At 42.1% G+C, this 23,192-nt stretch overlaps 1 protein-coding gene across 3 annotated transcripts in view; it reads right to left on the bottom strand.

Moving 5' to 3' along the window:
- The window catches only part of LOC139759418 (uncharacterized), an 853,213-nt gene that overhangs the window by 646,599 nt on the left and 183,422 nt on the right, over positions 1–23,192 (bottom strand). The window lies entirely within an intron of this gene.

Below are 23,192 nucleotides of genomic sequence, written 5' to 3'. Positions count from 1 at the left end.
GTCGCTATGAATCCCTACTGTCAAAACTCCTGTGAACTTAAGTTACACCTGTTCTCCCTCATCTTTCCCTACCTCGCTACCCTATCTGTTATCTCATTCGTCCCTCGTCCCAGGTGTAGTGTGTGCACGCCCCTTTACGAGCGTTCTCTTTCCCGTAATCTCAAAAACCAGTGGGTGAAAGACCAGCCATTTTTGTCTTGACCAACAGGGGTATTCTGTGGACTATTCTAAACGATGGGTCGGTCATGTAATTCTGCCATCCAAACAGTCCTGAGCTGGAATATTCATTCCCTCTGGAAAAACAATAACGTTACATTAAACATAATAAACTTGTAAGTAGTGATGAGGACGATGAGCACAACGGATGTGCATGAACGTGTGTACTCTGAGCCAACTCTCGACCTGGGAGGTTTAAACGCTCGGCATGTAGTATTTGGTAACTCCAATCTGACCAGTCTCAAGCTTGCACGATGGCGTACTGCTTTAAGGGCATCTAGATCCCAGTTACATCTGTGGTGGGATCCTCGACCTATATGTAAGCTTCACCATCTCTCCCGCTCCTCACATTTCTAACATAGTTCAAGGTATGTTAAGTGATCTTCATCCAAGAGTAACTAACATAAATATGACCGGCTTGAACGAGTTTTGTTCGCGTTACTAAAGGAATTTAAAACTTAGATTATTTCACCCTAGTATTCTTAAGAACACTGCAAACGGCCTAATAGATCTAATAACACATCTCAACTTCACGAGAAACACACATCCTACCTGCTGTTAAGATCCACAACATAAAACACGGATATGTGACTAGAATAATTAGTTCAACTAACACAAAACCACGTACACCAGAAATCTTGAAACTGTTTCAGTCTGTCTAGCAAAGGCTCGGCATAACTCTGGCAATACAGCCGCTGGGAAGTATTTCTAAATGGAACGACCTCGCATCCAGTTCTCAGTAGAGGGGGAAAGACATTTACAATGAAGAGTAACGAAACCAGTCCATCCTATCATCCACATCCACTTCACAGAGGTGGTGAGCAAAGCACCTGGGTTTACAACTTCTAGTTTTACCAGGTTACTTCCTAAAGACCAGTCGAAGCCAAATTTCAATTGGGATCAACAACCAGACTAATTAACTTCAAGATTAACAAAGGAAATGGTAACTTTAACATACATTCCAATACATCTGAGCCTGACGTAGCCCTAAGTGATGGTACAAGCCACATTCCCAGGGGAGGAGGGTGTTACCTGTCGATTAATAAGACTTGCGTAGTGTTCCCGGCGAACATTACTCGCTACACGACATGACAGATACTCATCCTTATCATTCCCATATCCAGACTCAACCTAGTTCGCCCACAAGCAAGACTCAAATAATACCTTTGTCACCTATCGTATGTGGTCTATGGTATAAATAACATACATCATTGCATTACCATCTTCTTGATTTCAAATTTGCTTTTGGCCTTGTCAATCTGAATGTATTCTTTTGTGATCTGACCAAAATGAATTTTGAGGTTTGGCTCTTTGGTTTGACCTACATAAGGCTATCTGTGTGAGCCGTCTGTTTCGTTTCCAGGACCCAAGGGTAGTGTACTTAGCCCTAGCCTGTTTAATGTCTTAGTTAATGCCTTCTTGAAGTACACACACAAAAACGCATCGCATGATTAGATATATCATGCTTCCATAATGATACGCATACCATATTCAACTATGCATCAGATAATATCATGCGAAAGATTTATGAAAGGTTGCGACTGATCAACTATGCTGAGAAAACAAAGATCCACAATATGTACAAACACTGAACAATAAGGTGTCATTATCTTGGTTTAGAGGAACCGAGGTGAAGGATTGTAAATACGCCGGATCTGACGGATATCCGGCAAATTTTCAGGAGTCGAACGTCACACATGTGGCCAGATGGCTAAAAAGATAAGTCTAAATATTCATTGAAATAAAGGCGGACTGTACCTGCTTATCATGCTGACCACTATATTCCCAAATTTGCCTCATATCAATGGGCATCCTGAAAACTTATGTCGTCTTTGAATTAATTCAGAAGATAACAAGAAAGGAAGTGGCGAACGGAAAGTAAGTAACAAAGTAATGCTTGCATTGGTTACATTCAACCATATCCACCATAGTGTAAACAAGAGGCTGGAGTGTAAACGCTTAATGACAAACCAAAACCAAGTGAGTCTACTGGAAAACATGTCTGTAGTGATGATGGCACGGACGTTCAAGAAAGGACATTCCAGACTTGAAACGTATTATCTTCCAAATGAAGCAACAGTCAAGATATGGATCAATGAACATCTCGTTGCACTATGCTAGCATTTTACGGCCACGGGGACGAGCACCTGCACCATGTTAAGATCAGAGTTAACATTCTCTTTGCTGAAAACCATGAATACATTTGGTGTAGCGGTTAGCGTTGCTGACCATGACGTATTCACCGGCCTCTCGGGGTCGAGCGCGTAAATTCGAATCGAGATTGGAAGTCAGTCCACAGTCAACCCAACTGTTCATCACCTGGCTTAGGCTTTCATGAGATGGCCATGATCAGGGCCGGTGCCGTCTCAGCTAACGTAAAAAAAAGTATTGCTAAAGGTTTCTCATGTCGAAATGGCGATAGTAGCTGAGAGCCAGAGGACATCAGTGGGATGAACCTACGACTCTTCAAACTTTAGCTGAAAATTCAGTAAAACCGCTTCTGAGAATTCCCTCAAATTGGCGGTGTCAAAAATGGAAAGAGTTTAAATTACTTCCTTTACAATACTTAAGTGCACTTCCCAGTTCACTATTAACAGAAAAGGATACACAGATAATGACAGTAACTGGTCTCCTGATAAAGTAGCAAAATCCCTCTTTATGAAAAAACATGAAATTCACTGAAAATCGAACGTCTGGAATAGAGTTCATTCAACAGCACGCGTCAAAAATAACAATAATAACAATAATAATAATAATAATAATAATAATGACATAATAATAATAACAACAACAACAAGCTATTTGTTCTGATGATACATTCGTTAGTGAACACTTTTGTAAAAACCAACTTCAGTTATGTGCTCTGCATGGTACAGTTATGTGCTCTGCATGGTACTTGTATACTGCATCGCCTCCAAATATTGATTTCCAACTGTCATTGGGCGTTAGATTTCCTTTTGCCAGCTTTATGGATGGATGTGTGTGTGTGTGTGTGTGTGTGTGTGTGTGTGTGTGTGTGTGTGTGTGTGGGTAGGTGTAAGGTTCGCCAACTAAGCTTAGCACGGCCTCTTGTCAATGACAGCCCGTCCTCAGGTGTGCCATTTCTGGCACATGTCGGATGTGTGTGCTCGAGGTGTCATTACGGTACAGGGAGAACGGCGTGTAACTGTAGTGTACTGTAGCTGTTTTTGTGGTGAGTAACTAAATATTACTGAAATACTTCGATTTTTCTTAAATTCCAAAGGATGAATATAAAAAATCCATTTCTAAATTCTAATTTTTAATACTTTCTTTTTTTTTATCTTATGAAATGTCCTTAATCAAGTGTGAGGTAGCGCCAGGGACAGAGGAAGAACGGTTTTATTTGAACACATCCACTCTCAAGATGTCATGTATAATGTATCGAAACCAGAACTCTCTATCCACAGCCTAGCACCACAGATCTTTCCGTGGTTTCCCCTGACCACTTCATATGCCCTGGTTTAGCTAAGTGAAAGCATGTCGCTCCCTATATACCACCTCGCTCTCTCCCATGCATGCTTATACCCTCCTGCATATTCATGTCCTGGTCACTCAAAGCATCTTTCAAACCATCCTTCCATCTCGTCCTTTTCCCTTTATTTCTGACTCGTAGTCCCTCTTAGTCAGCCTCAACTCACTTATATTCTCCATATATCCTTACCATTTCCTCACACCCTTAGCAGCTCTCTCGACCACGCTCGTACACCTCTCTCAGGCCTTATCAACTCTGACTTGATAAACCCTTCTCACAACACACACTTCTTAACGGAACCAGAATCACTGCGTATCACCCATCCTTTAATTCACCACAGCCCCAAGTAGTCCCATCTACCGCCATGCCAGGATTCCATAACAGCTCACACCCTCTAGGTTCACTTCATCAAAAACTCATGCTCAAACCTAATGACATTACCTTACTTATATCAAAATCAACTCTCGACTTCCTATTTGAACACACAATTTTTAACCAAAACACCAGTCTCTGCGGTTTCTCACTCGAATCTGCCACCAGAGCCGTGTCATCTGCAAATAGCAACTAGCTTATATATCATACACCGCCTCACCTCACCCAACCCTAACTGACCGCATAAATGTACCAGTCTCCGAAATCCGTGCATTTACCTCCCTTACCAACCCATTCATAAAATGGTTAAACAGCCACGGCGACATTATACATCCTTGTTGCTGACCCATCTATGCTTGAACCACTCACCCTCCACTCTTACACGTACGTATCAATCTTTATAATTTATATTTACGATACTTTGTCGCTGTCTCCCGCGTCAGCGAGGTAGCGCAAGGAAACAGACGAAAGAATGGCCCGACTCACCCACATACACATGTATATACATACACATCCACTCACGCATATATACATATCTATACATTTCAACGCATATATATATATATATGTATATATATATATATATATATATATATATATATATATATATATATATATATATATATATATATATATATATATATATATATATATATATATATATATATATATATATATATATATATATATATATATATATATATATATATATATATATAGACATACACATATATACACATGTACATAATTCATACTTGCTGTCTTTATTCAGTCCCGTCGCCACCCCGTCACACGTTAAATGACAAACCCCTCTCCCCCACACGCGCGCGAGACAGCGCTTGGAAAAGACAACAAACGCCACATTCCTTCACACTCAGTCTCTAGCTGTCATGTATAATGCACCGAAACCACAGCTCCCTTTCCACATCCAGGCCCCACAAAACTTTCCATGGTTTAACCCAGACGCTTCACATGCCTTGGTTTAATCCATTGACAGCACGTCGACCCCTGAATACCACATCGTTCCAATTCACTCTATTCCTTGCACGCCTTTCACCCTCCTGCATATTCAGGCCCTGATCGCTCAAAATCTTTTTCACTCCATCCTTCCACCTACAATCTGGTCTCCCACTTCTCGTTCCCTCCAGCTCTGCCATATGTATCCTCTTTGTCGATCTTCCTCACTCATTCTCTCCATGTAACATTCTCTCCATGTGACCAAACCATTTCAGTACACCCTCTTCTGCTCTCTCAACCACGCTTTTTTTATTACCACATATCTCTCTTACCCTTTCATTAATTACTCGATCAAACCACTTCATCACATATTTTCCACAAACACATCCACCCTCCTCCGCACAACCTTATCTATAGCCCACGCCTCGCAACCATATAACATTGGTGGAACCACTATTCCTTCAAACATACCCATTCTTGCTCTCCGAGATAATGTTCTCGACTTCCGCACATTTTTCATCGCTCCCAGAACTCTCGCCCCCCCCCCCCCCCCCCCCCCCCCCCCACATTGACTCACTTCCGCTTCCATAGTTCCATCTGCTGCCAAATCCACTCACAGATATCTAAAATACTTCACTGCGTCCACATTTCTCCATTCAAACTTACCTCCCAATTGACTTGTCCCTCAACCCTACTGTACCTATCAACCTTGCTCTTATTCACATTTACTCTCAGCTTTCTTTTTTCGCAAACTTTACCAAACTCAGTCACCAGGTTCTGCAGTTTCTCACCCAAATCAGCCACCAGCGCTATATCATCAGCAAACAACAACTGACTCACTTACCAAGCCCTCTTATCCACAACAGACTACAAACTTGCCCCTCTCTCCAGAACTCTTGCATTCACCTCCTAACAACCCCATCCATAAACAAATTAAACAACCATGGAGACATCACGCACCCCTGCCACAAACCGACATTCACCGAGAACCAATCACCTTTCTCTCTTCCTATTGGTACACATGCCTTACATCCTCGATAAAAACTTTTCAAGCCTTCTAACAACTTGCCTCCCACACCATATATTCTTAATATCTTCCACAAAGCATCTCTATCAACTCTATCATACGCCTTCTCCAGATCCATAAATGCTACATACAAATCCTTTTGTCTTTCTAAGTATTTCTCACACACATTCTTCAAACCAAACACCTGATCCACACATCCTCTACCACTTCTGAAACCAAACTGCTCTTCCCAAATCTGATGCTCTGTACATGCCTTCACCCTTTCAATCAATACCCTCCTATATAATTTCCCAAGAATACTCAACAAACTTATACCTCTGTAATTTGAACAATCACCTTTATCCCCTTTGCCTTTGTACAATGGCACTATGCATATATCATATATTGCGCCAATCCTCAGGCACTTCACCATGAGCCATACATACATTGAATATCCTTACCAACCAGTCAACAACAGTCACCTCTTTTTTAATAAATTCCACTGCAATACAATCCAAACCCGCCGGCTTGCGGGTTTTCATCTTCTGCAAAGCTTTCACTACCTCTTCTCTGTTTACCAAATCATTCTTCCTAACCCTCTCACTTCGCAAACCACCTCGACGAAAACACCTTATATCTGCCACTCTATCTTCAAACACATTCAACAAACCTTAAAAATACTCACTCCATCTCCTTCTCACATCACCACTTCTTGTTATTACCTCCCCATTAGCCCCCTTCACTGATGTTCCCATTTGTTCTCTTGTCTTACGCACTTTATTTACCTCCTTCCAAAACATCTTTTTATTCTCCCTAAAATTTAATGATACTCTCTCACCCCAACTCTCGTTTGCCCTCTTTTTCACCTCTTGCACCTTTCTCTTGACCTCCTGCCTCTTTCTCTTATACATCTCCCAGGCATTTGCACTACTTCTCTACAAATATCGTCGAAATGCCTCTCGCTTCTCTTTCTCTAATAATGTTACTTCATCATCCCACCATTCACTACCCTTTCTAATCTGCCTATCTCCCTTACTTCTCATGCCACAATCATCTTTTGCACAAGCCATCAATGTTTTCCTAAATACATCACATTCCTCCCCCACACCCCTTACGTCCTTTGCTCTCACCTTTTTCCATTCTGCACTCGGTCTCTCTTGGTACTTCCTCACACAAGTCTCCTTCCTAAGCTCACTTACTCTCACCAATCTCTTCATCCCAACATTTTCTCTTCTTTTCTGACAAGCTCTACAAATCTTCACCCTCGCCTCCACAAGATAATGATCCCTCCAGTTGCACCTCTCAGCACATTAACATCCAAAAGTCTCTCTTTCGCGCGCCTATCAATTAACACGTAATCCATTAACGGTCTCTGGCCATCTATCCTACTTACATACGTATACTTATGTATATCTCTCTTTTTAAACCAGGTATTCCCAATCACGAATCCTTTTTCAGCACACAAATCTACAAGCTCTTCACTATTTCCATTTACAACACGGAACACCCTATGTACACCAATTATTCCCTCAATTGCCATATTACTCACCTTTGCATTCAAATCACCCATCACTATAACCCGGTCTCGTACACCTTTCTCTTGACCTCCTGCCTCTTTCTTTTATACACTCCCAGGCATTTGCACTACGTCTCGGAAAATATTGTCCAAATGACTCTCGCTTTTCTTTCTCTAATAATCTCAGCTGCTCCCAAAACACTTGCTTCTCATGATCTTTCTTCTCATGCTCAGGTGCATAGGCACCAATAATCACCCATCTCTCTCCATCAACTTTCAGTTTTACCCAAATCAATCTAAAGTTTACTTTCTTACATTCTATCACATACTCCCACAACTCCTGTTTCAGGAGTAGTGCTACTAATGCCCTTGCTCTTGTCATCTCACCAACCCCTGACTTTACTCCCAAACCATTCCCAAACCACTCTTCCCCTTTACCCTTGAGCTTCGTTTCACTCAGAGCCAAAACATCCAGGTTCCTTTCTTCAAACATACTACCTATCTCTCCTTTTTTCTCATCTTGGTTACATGCACACACATTTAGACACCCCAATCTGAGCCTTCGAGGAGGATGAGCACTCCCCGCATGACTCCTCCTTCTGTTTCCCCTTTTAGAAAGTTAAGATACAAGGAGGGAAGGGTTTCTAGCCGCCGTTCCCGTCCCCATTAGTCTCCTTCTACGACACGTGAGAATGCGTGGGAAGTATTCTTTCTCCCCTATCCCCAATCTATTGATAAAAAAATTCAAGTAACTTTCCTCCCACACCATATATTCGTATTACCTTTCACAAAGCATCTTCATGAACCATATCATAAGTTTTCTCCGGATTCGAAAATGCCTCATACAAATCTTTCCTCTTTTCTAAGTATTTCTTATAGAGATTCCTCAAAGTAAACACCTGGTCCACACATCCTCCTGAATTCACATTCCTTCTACCCCAGCCAGATGTTTTATGCATGCCACAACCCCTTAACTGACACTCCTATACATCATGCCAGATATACTAAACATACCTCTGTAATTCAAACTGTCACTTATGTCCCTATTGTCTTTATATAAGGCACTATTCAAGAATTCCGGCAGTATGTGGCAACTCAACTTGAAACATATGAACTGAAATTCTGACAAACCAGTCAAGAACACTGTCATCCCCTTTCTCAGAAAATTCGTCTGCAATTCCGTCCACTTTAGCCGCTTTGCCATGCAAGACTTACCGTAACACATCTCCAATTTTCACTAAACCATTTGTCATAAATATCTCGCTCCTCGTACCTCCACGACCCATATATCGTCATAATATATCAATCTCATGATGAATAATCATGATTCATGTTAATAGCGCCAGGCTGATGGCCACTCCATGATGTCAGATGTGTAGGGGAAAGAAGCTGCACCTCAGGTGTCTTGATAAGGCAACTACCAGCCTGTGATGTGTTGGGATTTCGGACCACTAAATCCGTACTACTGAAAGACAAGTTTTCGAGTCACAACTGGGTAGATTTATACTGTGGTTCGAATAGAATAATCTGAGCTTCTAAATGACAAGGTGTCGAATAACTACTGGGTTACGTTATACTGGGTTCGAACCACTGAATCCGAGCTACTGACCATAAGAGTTACTCTACTCTGAGTACTTCATGATTTCCCACGTCATGAAAAGTCCGGTTAACGTCGCGTGTTACTAAAATTGGTCCAATACAAGAGTCAGATTACAACACGCCTCTAGAGCTTTTAACGACAAGGATGTCACGAAGCGGCACACATTCCCGTGAGCATGCCTGCTACTGTGTGACCGCTTTGTTGCTAAGGGCGCTAGACGACGTCAGTGATGTAATCACCCTCTAGTAATACATTATCTTCGTTAACCTGACGGTGTAGAACCTTCCGCTCAGCGAAACGTCTCAGGCGGAGCGGTGGAGGATAAGGTCGTGTAACAGATACTTTGATATACCTTCTACGTTAGAGAACAATTATGGAAATATCTAAAGTTGTTCTTTAAAAGTTACTTGATTAAGGAAGAGAAGGATTATTGCTAATGACAACTCTACGTGCCCAGTATCATTATCATCAGGGGCAAATAAGTTCGAAATGATATTATATCTGCGTTGTTTCTAAGAATTAAATATTTCTCGAGTAGGGCCACCTTGTGCACAGGTCCTGACCCAACCCCATGACTGTCTCAAACGCCTTGTGCACAGGTCCTGACCCAACCCCATGACTGTCTCAAACGCCTTGTGCACAGGTCCTGACCCAACCCCATGACTGTCTCAAACGCCTTGTGCACAGGTCCTGACCCAACCCCATGACTGTATTCTGTATTCAATATACGCACACTCTTCGATGCTACCCCATAGGCTTCCTTTTAAAAAAATCGTGAAACATATGTCATTCTACCTGGCTGAGAAACACTGCAACATCGGCCGCGTGAAAAAGTGGCTTTTAATAATAAAGGGTTTAGTACTATCCAGTGTTTCATTTCCAGATTCGTTTGATTCTATCAGTGAAAATGGATATGAAAGCAGCTCAATTCGGCCTGATCCTATTACTGCCTCTGATTGACGAGTACATGATAAATGAAAGTTATTAAGATCTTGACCTACTCGGATATTCGCCTTAAGGTAATAAGCAATGTTCGGATGAACTGGTGACATCTTAGATATGCTGAATTACGTTTTATTGACTGATATACTTCGGTAATTCTTTTGTTCACTTTCATAGAATTTCGGAAAAAAAAATAATACACTGGAGCAGAGTAAAATACAAAAGGAATTTTTCATGGTAAATACTTCACTGTAGTACACCCAGGGTCGAGCATATTAAATTCGAATCCTGCTTATGTTAGTCGGCCCACAGACAATTCACATGTTCATTCACCCCTAAGATGTTCTCTTATGGTTTTATCTCCATATATACATATGGAGATATACATAAGTATACTTATGTAAGTAGGAGAGATGGCCAGAGAGCGTTATTGGATTACGTGTTAATTGACAGGCGTGCGAAAGAGAGACTTTTGGATGTTAATGTGCTGAGAGGTGCAACTGGAGGGATGTCTGATCATTATCTTGTGGAGGCTAAGGTGAAGATTTGTATGGGTTTTCAGAAAAGAAGAGTGAATGTTGGGGTGAAGAGGGTGGTGAGAGTAAGTGAGCTTGGGAAGGAGACCTGTGTGAGGAAGTATCAGGAGAGACTGAGTACAGAATGGAAAAAGGTGAGAACAATGGAAGTAAGGGGAGTGGGGGAGGAATGGGATGTATTTAGGGAATCAGTGATGGATTGCGCAAAAGATGTTTGTGGCATGACAAGAGTGGGAGGTGGGTTGATTAGAAAGGGTAGTGAGTGGTGGAATGAAGAAGTGAGAGTATTAGTGAAAGAGAAGAGAGAGGCATTTGGACGATTTTTGCAGGGAAAAAATGCAATTGAGTGGGAGATGTATAAAAGAAAGAGACAGGAGGTCAAGAGAAAGGTGCAAGAGGTGAAAAAAAGGGCAAATGAGAGTTGGGGTGAGAGAGTATCATTAAATTTTAGGGAGAATAAAAAGATGTTCTGGAAGGAGGTAAATAAAGTGCGTAAGACAAGGGAGCAAATGGGAACTTCAGTGAAGGGCGCAAATGGGGAGGTGATAACAAGTAGTGGTGATGTGAGAAGGAGATGGAGTGAGTATTTTGAAGATTTGTTGAATGTGTTTGATGATAGAGTGGCAGATATAGGGTGTTTTGGTCGAGGTGGTGTGCAAAGTGAGAGGGTTAGGGAAAATGATTTGGTAAACAGAGAAGAGGTAGTGAAAGCTTTGCGGAAGATGAAAGCCGGCAAGGCAGCAGGTTTGGATGGTATTGCAGTGGAATTTATTAAAAAAGGGGGTGACTGTATTGTTGACTGGTTGGTAAGGTTATTTAATGTATGTATGACTCATGGTGAGGTGCCTGAGGATTGGCGAAATGCGTGCATAGTGCCATTGTACAAAGGCAAAGGGGATAAGAGTGAGTGCTCAAATTACAGAGGTATAAGTTTGTTGAGTATTCCTGGTAAATTATATGGGAGGGTATTGATTGAGAGGGTGAAGGCATGTACAGAGCATCAGATTGGGGAAGAGCAGTGTGGTTTCAGAAGTGGTAGAGGATGTGTGGATCAGGTGTTTGCTTTGAAGAATGTATGTGAGAAATACTTAGAAAAGCAAATGGATTTGTATGTAGCATTTATGGATCTGGAGAAGGCATATGATAGAGTTGATAGAGATGCTCTGTGGAAGGTATTAAGAATATATGGTGTGGAAGGAAAGTTGTTAGAAGCAGTGAAAAGTTTTTATCGAGGATGTAAGGCATGTGTACGTGTAGGAAGAGAGGAAAGTGATTGGTTCTCAGTGAATGTAGGTTTGCGGCAGGGGTGTGTGATGTCTCCATGGTTGTTTAATTTGTTTATGGATGGGGTTGTTAGGGAGGTAAATGCAAGAGTTTTGGAAAGAGGGGCAAGTATGAAGTCTGTTGGGGATGAGAGAGCTTGGGAAGTGAGTCAGTTGTTGTTCGCTGATGATACAGCGCTGGTGGCTGATTCATGTGAGAAACTGCAGAAGCTGGTGAATGAGTTTGGTAAAGTGTGTGGAAGAAGAAAGTTAAGAGTAAATGTGAATAAGAGCAAGGTTATTAGGTACAGTAGGGTTGAGGGTCAAGTCAATTGGGCGGTGAGTTTGAATGGAGAGAAACTGGAGGAAGTGAAGTGTTTTAGATATCTGGGAGTGGATCTGGCAGCGGATGGAACCATGGAAGCGGAAGTGGATCATAGGGTGGGGGAGGGGGCGAAAATTCTGGGGGCCTTGAAGAATGTGTGGAAGTCGAGAACATTATCTCGGGAAGCAAAAATGGGTATGTTTGAAGGAATAGTGGTTCCAACAATGTTGTATGGTTGCGAGGCGTGGGCTATGGATAGAGTTGTGCGCAGGAGGATGGATGTGCTGGAAATGAGATGTTTGAGGACAATGTGTGGTGTGAGGTGGTTTGATCGAGTGAGTAACGTAAGGGTAAGAGAGATGTGTGGAAATAAAAAGAGCGTGGTTGAGAGAGCAGAAGAGGGTGTTTTGAAGTGGTTTGGGCACATGGAGAGAATGAGTGAGGAAAGATTGACCAAGAGGATATATGTGTCGGAGGTGGAGGGAACGAGGAGAAGAGGGAGACCAAATTGGAGGTGGAAAGATGGAGTGAAAAAGATTTTGAGTGATCGGGGCCAGAACATGCAGGAGGGTGAAAGGAGGGCAAGGAATAGAGTGAATCGGAGTGATGTGGTATACCGGGGTTGACGTGCTGTCGGTGGATTGAATCAAGGCATGTGAAGCGTCTGGGGTAAACCATGGAAAGCTGTGTAGGTATGTATATTTGCGTGTGTGGACGTATGTATATCCATGTGTATGGGGGGGGGGGTTGGGCCATTTCTTTCGTCTGTTTCCTTGCGCTACCTCGCAAACGCGGGAGACAGCGACAAAGTATAATAATAAAAAAAAAAAAAAAAAAATATATATATATATATATATATATATATATATATATATATATATATATATATATATATATATATATTGTTATACTTTGTCGCTGTGTCCCGCGTTAGCGAGGTAGCGCAAGGAAACAGACGAAAGAATGTCCCAACCCACCCACATACACATGTATATACATACCCGTCCACACACGCACATGTACATACCTATACATCTCAACGTATACATATATATACACACACAGACATATACATATATACACATGTAGATAATTCATAGAATGCCCTTATTCATTCCCGTCGCCACCCCGCCACACATGAAATAACAACCCCCTCCCCACGCTGTCATGTATAATGCACCGAAACCACAGCTCCCTTTCCACATCCAGGTCCCAGGAAACTTTCCATGGTTTACCACAGACGCTTCACATGCATTATTATACTTTGTCGCTGTCTCTCGCATTAGCAAGATAGCGCAAGGAAACAGACGAAAGAATGGCCCAACACACCCACATACACATGTGCATACATACACGTCCACACAGGGACATATAAATACCTATACATTTCAACGAATATATATATATATATATATATATATATATATATATATATATATATATATATATATATATATATATATATATATATATATTTTTTTTTTTTTTTTCTTTTTTTTTTTTTTGCTTTGTCGCTGTCTCCCGCGTTTGCGAGGTAGCGCAAGGAAACAGACTAAAGAAATGGCCCAACCCACCCCCATACACATGTATATACATACGTCCACACACGCAAATATACATACCTACACAGCTTTCCATGGTTTACCCCAGACGCTTCACATGCCCTGATTCAATCCACTGACAGCACGTCAACCCCGGTATACCACATCGATCCAATTCACTCTATTCCTTGCCCTCCTTTCACCCTCCTGCATGTTCTGGCCCCGATCACTCAAAATCTTTTTCACTCCATCTTTCCACCTCCAATTTGGTCTCCCACTTCTCCTCGTTCCCTCCACCTCCGACACATATATCCTCTTGGTCAATCTTTTCTCACTCATTCTCTCCATGTGCCCAAACCATTTCAAAGCACCCTCTTCTGCTCTCTCAACCACGCTCTTTTTATTTCCACACATCTCTCTTACCCTTACGTTACTTTACTCGATCAAACCACCTCACACCACACATTGTCCTCAAACATCTCATTTCCAGCACATCCATCCTCCTAAGCACAACTCTATCCATAGCCCACGCCTCGCAACCATACAACATTGTTGGAACCACTATTCCTTCAAACATACCCATTTTTGCTTTCCCAGATAATGTTCTCGACTTCCACACATTCTTCAAGGCTCCCAGGATTTTCGCCCCCTCCCCCATCCTATGATCCACTTCCGCTTCCATGGTTCCATCCGCTGCCAGATCCACTCCCAGATATCTAAAACACTTTAATTCCTCCAGTTTTTCTCCATTCAAACTTACCTCCCAATTGACTTGACCCTCAACCCTACTGTACCTAATAACCTTGCTCTTATTCACATTTACTCTTAACTTTCTTCTTTCACACACTTTACCAAACTCAGACACCAGCTTCTGCAGTTTCTCACATGAATCAGCCACCAGCGCTGTATCATCAGCGAACAACAACTGACTCACTTCCCAAGCTCTCTCATCCCCAACAGACTTCATACTAGCCCCTCTTTCCAAAACTCTTGCATTCACCTCCCTAACAACCCCATCCATAAACAAATTGAACAACCATGGAGACATCACACACCCCTGCCGCAAACCTACATTCACTGAGAACCAATCACTCTCCTCTCTTCCTACACGTACACATGCCTTACATCCTCGATAAAAACTTTTCACTGCTTCTAACAACTTGCCTCCCACACCATATATTCTTAATACCTTCCACAGAGCATCTCTATCAACTCTATCATATGAATATATATATATATATATATATATATATATATATATATATATATATATATATATATATATATATATATATTCACTCTCGTCGCCACCTCTCCACAAATGAAATTAACCCCCCAACCCCCCTTCCCCAGCACGCACGCGAGGTAGCGCTAGGAAATGACAACAAGGGCCACATTCTTTCACACTCAGTCTCTAGTTGTTATGTAAATTGCACCGAAACCACAGCTCCCTTTCCATATCCAGGCCCCACATCCATGGTTCTCCCCAGACGCTTCACATGCCCTGGTTCAATCCATTGACAGCACGTCGACCCTAGTATACCATATCGGTCCAATTCACTCCACTCCTTGCACGCCTTTCACCCTCCTGCAGGGTCAAGCCCCGATCGCTCAGAATTTTTTTCACTCTATCCTTCCACCTCCAATTTGGTCTCCCGCTTCTCCTTGTTCCCTCTACCTCTGACACATATATCCTCTTTGTCTATCTTTCCTTACTCATTCTGTCCATGTGACCAAACCATTTCAAAACACCCTCTTCTACTCTCTCAACCACACTCTTATTTTTTCCACACATCTTTCTTACCCTTTCATTACTTACTCGATCAAACCACCTCATACCACATACTGTCCTCAAACATCTCATTTCTACCACATCCACCCTCCTCTGCACAACCCTATCTATAGCCCATGCCTCGCAACCACATAACAATTGTTGGAACCACTATTCCTTCAAACATACCCATTTTTGCTTTCCGAGATAATGTTCTCGACTTCCACACATTCTTCAACGCTCCCAGAACTTTCGCCACCTTCCCCACCCTGTGACTCATTTCCGCTTCCATGGCTCCATCCGCTGTCAAATCCACTCCCACATGTCTAAAACACTACACTTCCCCCAGTTTTCCTCCATTCAAACTTACCTCCCAATTGACTTGTCCCTCAACCCTATTGTATCTAATAACCTTGCTCTTATTCACATTTACTCTCAGCTTTCTTCTTTCACACACTTTACCAAACCCAGTCACCAGCTTCTGCAGTTTCTCATCCAAATCAGCCACCAGCGCTGTATCATCAGCGAACAACAACTGACTCACTTCCCTAGCCCTCTCATCCATAACAGACTACATACTTGCCCCTCTCTCCAAAACTCTTGCATTCACCTCCCTAACAACCCCATCCATAAACAAATTAAATAACCATGGAGACTTCACGCACCCTTGCTGCAAACCGACATTCACTGAGAACCAATCACTTTCCTCTCCTCCGATTCGTACACACGCCTGACATCCTCGATAAGAACTTTTCACTGCTTCTAATAGCTTGCCTCCTACACTACATATTCTTAATAACTTCCACAGAGCATCTCTATCAACTTCATCATAAGCCTTCTCCAGATCCATAAAAGCTACATACAAATCCATATGCTTTTCTAAGTATTTCGCACATATATTCTTCAAAGCAAACACCTGATCCATACATCCTCTACCACTTCTAAAACAACACTCCTCTATCCCGGAATACTCAACAAGCTTACACCTCTGTAGTTTGAGCACTCACATTTATCCCCTTTGCCTTTGTACAGTGGACTATGCATGCATTCCGTCAATTCTCAGGCACCTCATCATGAGTCATAAATACACTGAATATCCTTACCAACCAGTCAACAATATGGTTACCCCCTTTTTTAATAAATTCCAATGCAATACCATCGAAACCCGCTGCCTTGCCGGCTTTCATCTTCCGCAAAGCTTTTTATACCTCTTCTCTGCTTACCAAATCATTCTCCCTAACCCTCTTACTGCGCACACCACCTCGACCAAAACACCCTATATCTGCCACTCTATCATCTAACACATTCATCAAACCTTCAAAATACTCACTCTATCTCCTCACATCACCACTACTTGTTATTACCTCCCCATTAGCCCCCATCGCCGATGTCCCCATTTGTTCTCTTGTCTTACGCACTTTATTTACCTTCTTCCAAAACATCTTATTCTCCCTAAAATCTAATGATACTCTCCCACCCCCAACTCTCAATTGCCCTGTTTTTCATCTTCTGCACCACTCTCTTGACCTCCCGCCTCCCTCTCTTATACATCTCTAAATCATCTGCACTATTTCCCTGCAAAAATCGTCAGAATGCCTCTCTCTCCTCTTTCACTACCGTTTCTAATCTGCCCACCTCCCACGCTTTTCATGCCACAAGCAACTTTTGCGCAAGCCTTCACTGCTTAACCAATTACATCCCATTCCTCAACCACCCCCCTACGTCTTCGCTCTCACCTTTTTCCATTCTGTACTCATTCTCTCTTGGTACTTCCTCACACAAGTCTCCTTCCTAAACTAACTTACTCTCACCACTCACTTCACCCCAACATTTTGTCTTCTTTCATAAGTAGTGCTACTCCTTCCTTTGCTCTTCTCCTCTCACCAACCCCTGACTTTACTCCCAAAACATTCCCAAACAGCTCCTCCACTTTATCCTTGAGCTTTTTTTCACTCAGAGCCAAAACATTCAGGTTCCTTTCCACGAACATACTACCTATCTCTCCTTTTTTCTCATCTTGGTTACATCCACACACATTTAGACACCCCAATCTGACCTTTCGAGGAGTATGAGCACTCCCCTCATGACTCATTCTCTTTCCCCTTTCAGAAAGTTAAAAGCCAAGGAGGGGAGGGTTTCTGGACCCCCGGTCCCCTCCCCTTTAGTCGCCTTCTACGACACGTATGTATATATATATATATATATATATATATATATATATATATATATATATTTCAATTTTGCTTTGTCGCTGTCTCTAGCGTTAGCGAGGTAGCGTAAGGAAACAAACGAAAGAATGGCCCAACCCACCCTCATACACATGTATATGTACACGTCCACGCACGCAAATATGCATACCTATACATCTCAACGTATACATATATATACACACACACACATATACATATACACACATGTTAATAATTCATAGGATGCCTTTATTCATTCCCATCGCCACCTCGCCACACATGAAATAAAAACCACCTCCCCCCTCAGGTGTGCGAAGTACCGCTAGGAAAACACAACAAAGGCCACATTCGTTCACACTCAGTCTCTAGCTGTCATGTAATAATGTACTAAAACCACAGCTCCCTTTGCACATCCAGGCCCCACAGAATTTTCCATGATTTACTCCAGACGCTTCACATGCCCTAGTTCAATGCACTGACAGCACGACGACCCCGATATACCACATCGTTCCAATTCACCATATTCCATGCACGCCTTTCACCCTCCTGCATGTTCAGGCCCCGATCACTCAAAATCTTTTTCACTCCATCTTTCCACCTCCAATTTCGTCTCCCACTTCTCCTCGTTTCCTCCACCGCTGACACATATATCCTCTTGGTCAATCTTTCCTCGCTCATGCTCTCCATGTGACCAAACCATTTCAAAACACCCTCTTCTGCTCTCTCAACCACACTCTTTTTATTATCACATATCTCTCTTACCCTATTATTACTTTCTCGATCACACCACCTCACACCAAATATTGTCCTTAAACATCTCATTTCCAGCACATCCACCCTCCTAAGCACAACTCTATCTATAGCCCACGCCTCGCAGCCATACAACATTGTTGAAACCACTATTCCTCCAAACATACCCATTTTTGCTTTCCTAGATAATGTTCTCGACTTCCACACATTCTTCAACGCTCCCAGAACTTTCGCCCCCTCCCCCACACTATGATTCACTTCCGTTTCTATGGTTTCATCCGGTGCCAGATCCACTCCCAGATATCTAAAACACTTAACGTCCTCCAGTTTTTCTCCATTCAAACTTACCTTCCAATTGACTTGTCCCTCAATCCTACTGTACCGAATAACCTTGCTCTTATTCACATTTACTATCAGCTTTCTTCTTTCACACACTTTACTAAACTCAGTCACCAGCTTCTGCAGGTTCTCATATGAATCAGCCACCAGCGCTGTATCATCAGCGAACAACAATTGACTCACTTCCCAAGCTCTCTCATCCACAACAGACTGCATACCAGCCCCTCTTTCCAAAACTATTGCATTCACCTCCCTAACAACTCCATTCATAAACAAATTAAACAACCATGGAGACATCACACACCCCTGCCGCAAACCTACATTCACTAAGAACCAATCACTTTCCTCTCTTCCTACACGTACACATGCCTTACATCCTCGATAAAAACTTTTCACTGCTTCTAACAACTTGTCTCCCAATTATATATTCTTTATACCTTCCATAGAGCATCTCTATCAACTCTTATCATATGCCTTCTCCAGATCCATAAAAGCTACATACAAATCCATTTGCTTGTCTGAGTATTTCTCACATACATTTTTAAAAGCAAACACCTGATCCACACATCCTCTACCACATCTGAAACCACACTGCTCTTCCCCAATCTGATGCTCTGTACATGCCTTCACCCTCTCAATCAATACCCTCCCATATAATTACCCAAGGATACTCAACAACCTCATACCTCTGTAATTTGAGCACTCACTTTTGTCCCCTTTGCCTTTGTACAATGGCACTATGCAAGCATTCCGCCAATCCTCAGATACCTCACCATGAATCATACATACATCAAATAACCTTACCAACCAGTCAACAATACAGTCATCCCCTTTTTTCATAAATTCCACTGCAATACCATCCAAACCCGCTGACTTGCCAGCTTTCATCTTCCGCAAAGCTTTTACTACCTCTTCTCTGTTTACCAAATCATTCTCCCTAACCCTCTCACTTTGCACACCACCTCGACCAAAACACCCTATATCTGCCACTCTATCATCAAACACATTCAAGAAACCTTAAAAATACTTACTCCATCTCCTTCTCATATCTCCACTACTTGTTATCACCTCCCCATTAGCCCCCTTCACTGAAGTTCCCATTTGCTCCCTTGTCTTACGCACTTTATTTACCTCCTTCCAGCACATCTTTTTATTCTCCCTAAAATTTAATGATACTCTCTCACCCCAACTCTCACTTGCCCTCTTTTTCACCTCTTGCACCTTTCTCTTGACCTCCTGCCTCTTTCTTTTATACATCTCCCACTCATTTGCATTTTTTCCCTGCGAAAATCGTCCAAATTCCTCTCTCTTCTCTTTCACTAATAATCCTACTTCTTCATCCCACCACTCACTACCCCTTTCTAATCAACCCAACTCCCACGCTTCTCATGCCACAAGCATCTTTTGCGCAAGAGTGAGTGCTCAAATTACAGAGGTATAAGTTTGTCGAGTATTCCTGGGAAATTATATGGGAGGGAATTGATTGAGGGGGTGAAGGCATGTACAGAGCATCAGATTGGGGAAGAGCAGTGTGGTTTCAGTAGTGGTAGTGGATGTGTGGATCATGTGTTTGCTTTGAAGAATGTATGTGAGAAATACTTAGAAAAGCAAATGGATTTGTATGTAGCATTTATGGATCTGGAGAAGGCATATGATAGAGTTGATAGAGATGGTCTGTGGAAGGTAATAAGAATATATGGTGTGGGAGGCAAGTTGTTAGGAGCAGTGAAAAGTTTTTATCGAGGATGTAAGGCCTGTGTACGTGTAAGAAGAGAGGAAAGTGATTGGTTCTCAGTGAATGTAGGTTTGTGGCAGGGGTGTGTGATGTCTCTATGGTTGTTTAATTTGTTTATGGGTGGGGTTGTTAGGGAGGTGAATGCAAGTGTTTTGGAAAGAGGGGCAAGTATGCAGTCTGTTGTGGATGAGAGAGCTTGGGAAGTGAGTCAGTTGTTGTTCGCTGATGATACAGCGCTGGTGGCTGATTCATGTGAGAAACTGCAGAAGCTAGTGACTGAGTTTGGTAAAGTGTGTGAAAGAAGAAAGTTAAGAGTAAATGTGAATAAGAGCAAGGTTATTAGGTACAGTAGGGTTGAGGGTCAAGTCAATTGGGAGGTAAGTTTGAATGGAGAAAAACTGGAGGAAGTTAATTGTTTTAGATATCTGGGAGTTGATCTGGCAGCGGATGGAACCCTGGAAGCGGAAGTGAATCATAGGGTGGGGGACGGGGCGAAAATCCTGGGAGCCTTGAAGAATGTTTGGAAGTCGAGAACATTATCTCCGAAAGCAAAAATGGGTATGTTTGAAGGAATAGTGGTTCCAACAATGTTGTATGGTTGCGAGGCGTGGGCTATGGATAGAGTTGTGCGCAGGAGGGTGGATGTGCCGGAAATGAGATGTTTGAGGACAATATGTGGCGTGAGGTAGTTTGATCGAGTAAGTAATGTAAGGGTAAGAGAGATGTGTGGAAATAAAAAGAGTGTGGTCTGAGAGAGCAGAAGAGGGTGTTTTGAAATGGTTTGGTCACATGGAGAGAATGAGTGAGGAAAGATTGACCAAGAGGATATATGTGTCGGAGGTGGAGGGAACGAGGAGAAGTGAGAGACCAAATTGGAGGTGGAAAGATGGAGTGAAAAAGATTTTGAGTGATCGGGGCCTGAACATGCAGGAGGGTGAAAGGCGGGAAAGGAATAAAGTGAATTGGATCGATGTGGTATACCGGGGTCGACGTGCTGTCAATGGATTGAATCAGGGCATGTGAAGCGTCTGGGGTAAATCATGAAAAGTTCTGTGGGGCCTGGATATGGAAAGGGAGCTGTGGTTTCGGTGCATTATCACATGACAGCTAGAGACTGAGTGTGAACGAATGGGGCCTTTGTTGTCTTTTCCTAGCGCTACCTAGCACACATGAGGGGGAAGGGGGATGTTATTCCAGTGTGGCGAGGTGGCGATGGGAATAAATAAAGGCAGCCAGTATGAATTATGTACATGTGTATATATGTATATGTCTGTGTGTGTATATATATGTGTAAATTGATTGTATAGGTATGTATATTGCGTGTGCGGACGTGTATGTATATACATGTGTATGGGGGTGGGTTGGGCCATTTCTTTCGTCTGTTTCTTTGCGCTAATTCGCAAACGCGGGAGATAGCAACAAAGCAAAATAAATAAATATATATATATATATATATATAATAAAATATATATATATATTTTATATATATATATATATATATATTTATTTTATTTATTTTTGCTTTGTCGCTGTCTCCCGAGTTATCGAGGTAGCGCAAGGAAACAGATGAAAGAATGGCCCAACCCACCCACATACACATGTATATACATACAGTCCACACACGCAAATATACATACCTATACATCTCAACGTATATATATATACACACACAGACATATACATATATACACATGGTGTTAGCAGAATAAAGCATATCCTTACGTGATCCTACTCTACCACTGCCACTTTACCAAATGTGGAATCTAACAGAATTTGCGTAATAGCACGATGCATTGTGGATACTAGAAAGATAGTTTACAATGATGAAGAAGGAAAAGATAAGTTCTTAGGGTTTAGTTAATATATAAGTCACTGAAACAAACCATAAAAACAATAGAACCTATGAAAATATTCCTCTTTCCTATTTCATTATGTTAATAGAAATATGGCCACAACATTGCCATCTGTTCCAATATATATATATATATATATATATATATATATTATATATATATATATATATTATATATATATATATATATATTTTTTTTTTTTTCTTATACTTTGTCGCTGTCTCCCGCGTTTGCGAGGTAGCGCAAGGAAACAGACTAAAGAAATGGCCCAACCCCCCCCATACACATGTATATACATACGTCCACACACGCAAATATACATACCTACACAGCTTTCCATGGTTTACCCCAGACGCTTCACATGCCCTGATTCAATCCACTGACAGCACGTCAACCCCGGTATACACATCGATCCAATTCACTCTATTCCTTGCCCTCCTTTCACCCTCCTGCATGTTCTGGCCCCGATCACTCAAAATCTTTTTCACTCCATCTTTCCACCTCCAATTTGGTCTCCCACTTCTCCTCGTTCCCTCCACCTCCGACACATATATCCTCTTGGTCAATCTTTTCTCACTCATTCTCTCCATGTGCCCAAACCATTTCAAAGCACCCTCTTCTGCTCTCTCAACCACGCTCTTTTTATTTCCACACATCTCTCTTACCCTTACGTTACTTTACTCGATCAAACCACCTCACACCACACATTGTCCTCAAACATCTCATTTCCAGCACATCCATCCTCCTAAGCACAACTCTATCCATAGCCCACGCCTCGCAACCATACAA

The sequence above is a fragment of the Panulirus ornatus genome, chromosome 33 (assembly GCF_036320965.1).
Source record: "Panulirus ornatus isolate Po-2019 chromosome 33, ASM3632096v1, whole genome shotgun sequence".
NCBI lineage: Eukaryota > Metazoa > Arthropoda > Malacostraca > Decapoda > Palinuridae > Panulirus > Panulirus ornatus.
The sequence above is the reverse complement of the archived record's forward strand: the minus strand, read 5'-3'. Positions and strand labels throughout refer to the sequence as shown.